Source organism: Salmo salar, chromosome ssa25 (assembly GCF_905237065.1).
Source record: "Salmo salar chromosome ssa25, Ssal_v3.1, whole genome shotgun sequence".
Classification (NCBI taxonomy): domain Eukaryota; kingdom Metazoa; phylum Chordata; class Actinopteri; order Salmoniformes; family Salmonidae; genus Salmo; species Salmo salar.
The window spans coordinates 32,497,960-32,503,550 of NC_059466.1; the positions used below are offsets into that span (position 1 = coordinate 32,497,960).

The window sequence follows — 5,591 nt, forward strand, 5'->3', positions numbered from 1 at the left end:
CTGACTCTATAGCCTCTCCTATCTGTCATATCTTTAATCTGAGCCTAGAGGAATGTCTTTGTCCTTAGGCCTGGAGGGAAGCCAAAATAATTCCGCTACCCAAGAGTGGTAAAGCGGCCTTTACTGGTTCTAACAGAAGACAGATCAGCTTGCTGCCAGCTCTTAGCAAACTGTTACAAAAAATTGTGTTTGACCAAATACAATGCTATTTCTCTTTAAACAAATTAACAACAGACTTTCAGCATGCTTGTAGAGAAGGGCACTCAACATGTACTGCACTGACACAAATGACTGATGATTGGTTGAAAGAAATTGAAAGTAAGAAGATTGTGGAAGCTGTACTGTCAGATTTCAGTGCAGCCTTTGATATTATTGACCATAATTGACCAACAATGTAGTTCTGGTTTTTCAACCTCGTGGATTCCTTAGCTATCTATCTAATAGAAAGAGGGTTTTCTTTAATGGAAGCTTTTCTAATGTCAAACATGTAAAGTGTGGTGTACCGCAGGGTAGCTCTCTAGGCCCTCTACTCTTTTCTATTTTTACCAATTGCCGGCCACTGGCATTAAACAAAGCATGTGTGTCCAAGTATGCTGATGATTCAACCAGATACGCATTAGCAACCACAACTAATGAAGTCACTGAAACCCTTAAAAAAGAGTTGCAGTCTGTTTTGGAATGGGTGGTCAGTAATAAACGTGTCTTGAACATCTCTAAAACCATGAGCATTGTATTTGGTACAAATCATTTCTTAAGGTCTAGACCTCAGCTGAATCTGGTAATGAATGGTGTGGCTGTTGAACAAGTTGAGGAAACTATATTACTTGGCGTTGCCTTAGATTGTAACCTGTCATGGTCAAAACATATAGATTAAATGGTTGTAAAGATGGAGAGAGGTCTGTCCATAATAAAGAGATGCTCTGCTTTTTTTTGACACCACATTCCAAAAAGCGAGTCCTGGAGGCTCTAGTTTTGTCTTATCTTGATTCTTGTCCAGTCTTGTGGTTGAGTGCTGAAAGAAAAGACCTCGTTAAGCTGCAGCTGGCCCAGAACAGAGCAGCACGTCTTGCTCTTCATCGTAATCAGAGGGCTTATAGAAATATTATGCATGCCAGTCTCTTTTGGCTTGAGGAGAGACTGACTGCATCACTTCTTCTTTTTATAAAAAACATTAAATCTGTTGAAAATCCCAAATTGTTTGCATAGTCAACTTACACACAGCTCTGACACACACACACTTACCCCACCAGACATGACACCAAGGGGCCTTTTCACAATCCCCAAATCCAGAACAAATTAAAGAAAGTGTACAATAACTCCGTTCCATCTCATATTGCTCAAATGAACAGTAAAGTTGGTTTCAAAAAACAGATAAAGCAACACCTCACGGCACAACGCCTATCCCCTACTTGACCTAGGTTGTTTGTGTGTATGTATTGGTATTGATATGTAGCTGCTGCTTTTGCAACAGTTAATGGGGATCCTAATAAAATACCAAAGCAAGACATTTAACCCCCCCTTTATACTTCAAGGGGTCTTAAAATTCAAAAGCAAATAGCTAAATGGTCCTTGGTATGACCTTCTTAAAACAATTCCATATTGCTTAGTAGAACCCCCCTCCCTCGGCTTAAACAGGATTTATGGGTTAAAAAAATACTTACTAGTCGCCAAAGTGATGTAGTGTATGTCGCAGAATATTGCATACAACTGCAGGTGATAGTGCTTCACATAAGGATTATGCAGTGATCCATAATGTTAATACTCTACAAATAATACCACTTTACATCACTGTTCATTATTGGTCTAAAAGGCAGTCTTATAGAAACATCCAATCAAGTTTAATCGTGACAACTTATAAAAATACAATTATTATCAGCATAAAAAGTAAAAATAGACAGCATCTTAATTGTCTCAGATAGAGAAAACACGACTTTCAATCATTCATTAGGCTTCAAGACGTTCTGGGACATAGAAACAAGAAATTACAGGGTTTCCATAGCAACTGCACAGAAATGGAAAGGCCAGCATGTGGGGATTGATTTAATTTGGAAACTGGTGGATCCTTTTGTTCACAGAATACATTTTTGGTCTTTCTTCTCTTTAACAACTTGGGAGATTAATATGTTATTAACAAACAAACTGTTTTACGTTATTCTTGGGATTAAAACAGCTTTATATGGATGACCACAGCAAAGCTTTTATCATTATCATCCAATTAAAACTAATGTTTACCTATTATACTGCCTGGAACTGCAAAACAGCCCGCCAAGTCTAAACTAACTAACTAACTAACTAACTAACTAACTAACTAACTAACTAACTAACTAACTAACTAACTAACTAACTAACTAACTAACTAACTAACTAACTAACTAACTAACTAACAAACAAAACCACCCAATGGGCTCCCGAGTGGCGCAGCGGTCTAAGGCACTTCATCTCAGTGCTAGAGATGGCACTACAGACACTCTGGTTCGAATCCAGGCTATATAACAACTGGCTGTGATTGGGAGTCCCGTAGAGCGGTGCACAATTTGCCCAGCATCGTCTGTGTTTGGCTGGTGTAGCATGTCATTGTAAATAATAATTTGTTCCAAACTGACTTGCCTAGTTAAATAAAGGTAAAAATAAACACATGTCAATTTAATTTGCACCTTTTAGAGGTTGGACACAGACTTCATGCGCTACTAGATGTGAACTTATGTGGGGTCCTACTGATGTTAGTGTGTGAGGATGGTCTGGTCATATTGACCTCAGCTCCTTTGTCATGGCTCAAGGTAGCTAGTCTATAATCAATGAGACTGGACTGTTTTGATCCCCCTTGAGTCCTGCCAAGACTGGTTTCCCTGCTGTCTTGGGAATAGTTTCAAAGCACAATCATTATATCATTCTAAATCTCTAGTCCAAAGTGCATAAATAAATATCCCTTTATAATCTCTGAGTTTTACTGCTCAGAGATATGGTTACTAACGAAAGCTGATAAACACTGTTTATGCTCCTGATGGGACAATTATAGGAATTAGACGGAGCAACCCCACACTTTCTGACTGTATCTGGAAAGTTCCACTATTCAGAAGCCCAATAAGTTAAATCAGAAACTAAAAATAATGTGGTTAAAAAGAAGAAGCCTTTCGTGAAATATTACTCCCACTTGACTCTTTCCCCTCTTCCTAGCTCTGACTTTGCTGATAGCTACTCTATTGAGGAAACATGTACTTACTGTGATATGTGGTTGTCCCACCTAGCTATCTTAAGATGAATGCAGTTACTATAAGTCGCTCTGGATACGAGCGTCTGCTAAATAACTTAAATGTAAGTGGTAGAATGTGATAAGGACAGAACGCAGGGAAATCGCTAAGTTGAAGAAATATCAGAATGCATGATTGATATTTGATATTTGATAGAGTCCTCCACTTGCGATTTACGTCTGAGGACTACTTTAAAAGGAGCTGTGATGGTTCCATTCAAACACATTACTGGGAATAGCTTTTAAGCTAACAAAAAAAATTCTGCATAGGAAATGTTGAATTTGGAATACTGCAAGTCTGCCACTTGGAATTGTGGTCAATAAACACAGGGTGAGACATTATTTCCATCGACTACGAGTTGATGCATAGCCAAAATAAATCTTCTTTGTAGAAAAGCTAGGTAGAGTTGCGCCTACTTCTCTTATTTGATAAATAAGCCTATGTATTTTCACATACATTTAACTGAAAAGCCATTGTTTCCCCTCAGATTTTTTTCAGCAGCGGTGGCAAGGGTAAAGTGCATACCATTATCCCAGAAACCCTAGACCCACTCCAATTTGCATATCACCCCAACAGATTGTTGGGTTCTGAGAATATGAAACATACTTATTCATGTTACTGAGGGAGTGCTGAAGTTTAGAGGGTCTACACCAGAAGTGCGTTGTTATAGGAGGAAGGTATTTAGTGTGTGCAATTAAGCTTGGAATGTGTTGGGTGCAGGGAAGCGATTACATGTGGCAGGCATTGATAAGGGGAGAGAGCCATGGATTAGTGATGGAGGGGGTTGAGGTCAGGTCATCTTAAGGGAGAAATAAAAGTTTATGGCCCGTATCACTAGTGTCCTGCCTAGCAGTAAAGAACGATGTTTGTACAGAATTGTAGGAGGAGACTCAGCCTTGAGGAACGGTTATATCAATATCAGTGCTTGTATGAAAATGTTTTTGTCTAATGCAGCCTTATTGATTCTCTGGGAAGAATAAAGAGTTTTTTACTCTGAGAATTAGAACCTAACAAATTCCGCAGATGATGCAATCTCTATTGCACTCCACACTGCCCTTTCCCACCTGGACAAAAGGAACACCTATGTGAGAATGCTATTCATTGACTACAGCTCAGCGTTCAACACCATAGTGCCCTCAAAGCTCATCAATAAGCTAAGGACCCTGGGACTAAACACCTCCCTCTGCAACTGGATCCTGGACTTCATGACGGGCCATGCCCAGGTGGTAAGGGTAGGTAACAACACATCGGTCATACTGATCCTCAGCACAGGGGCCCCTCAGGGATGCGTGCTCAGTCACCTCCTGTACTCTCTGTTCACTCATGACTGCATGGCCAGGCACGACTCCAACACCATCATTAAGTTTGCCGATGACACAACAATGGTAGGCCTGATCACCGACAATGATGAGACAGCCTATAGGGAGGAGGTCAGAGACCTGGCCATGTGGTGCCAGGACAACAACCTCTCCCTCAACGTGATCAAGGTCCCGTGTGGCTCAGTTGGTAGAGCATGGTGTTTGCAACGCCAAGGTTGTGGGTTCGATTCCCACGGGGGACCAGTATGGAGAAAAATTTTATGAAATGTATGCATTCACTACTGTAACTCGCTCTGAATAAGAGTGTCTGCTAAATGACTAAAATGTAAATCAAGACAAAGGAGATGATTGTGGACTACAGGAAAAATAGCACTGAGCATGCCCCATTCTCATCGATGGGGCTGCAGTGGAGAAGTTTGAGAGCTTCAAGTTCCTTTGTGTCCACATCACCAACAAACTAACATGGTCCAAGACAGTGGTGAAGAGGGCATGACCAAACCTATTCCCCCTCAGGAGACAGAAAATATTTGGTATGGGTTCTCAGATCCTCAAAAGTCTCTACAGTTGCACCATTGAGAGCATCCTAACTGGTTGCTTCACTGCCTGGTATGGCAAAATTGTCAAAGACTCCAGCCAACCTAGTCATAGAATGTTCTCTCTGCTACCGCACGGCAAGTGGTACCGGAGTGCCAAGTCTAGGTCTATGAGGCTTCTAAACAGCTTCTACCCCCAAGCCATAAGACTCCTGAACACCTAATCAAATGCCTACCCAGTCTCTTTGCATTGCCCCCCTCCCCCCTTTTACACCGCTGCTACTCTCTGTTGTTATCATAGTCACTTTAATAACTCTGCCTAAATGTACATATTATCTCAATTAACCTGTGCCCCCGCACATTGACCCTGTACTGGTACCCCCCAGTATATAGTCTCGCTATTGTTATTTTACTGTTGCTTTTATCTGTATTTTTAAAACTACATTGTTGATTAGGGGCTCGTAAGTAAGCATTTCACTGTAACATTTTAC

General features: G+C 40.7%; 1 non-coding gene across 1 annotated transcript; it reads left to right on the forward strand.

The window, feature by feature from the left end:
- The first annotated feature begins 4,734 nt into the window (after positions 1–4,734).
- On the forward strand, positions 4,735–4,810 carry trnaa-ugc (transfer RNA alanine (anticodon UGC)). Its single transcript has one exon. It is a non-coding gene; the product is annotated as a tRNA-Ala (tRNA).
- The last annotated feature ends 781 nt before the right edge of the window (positions 4,811–5,591 follow it).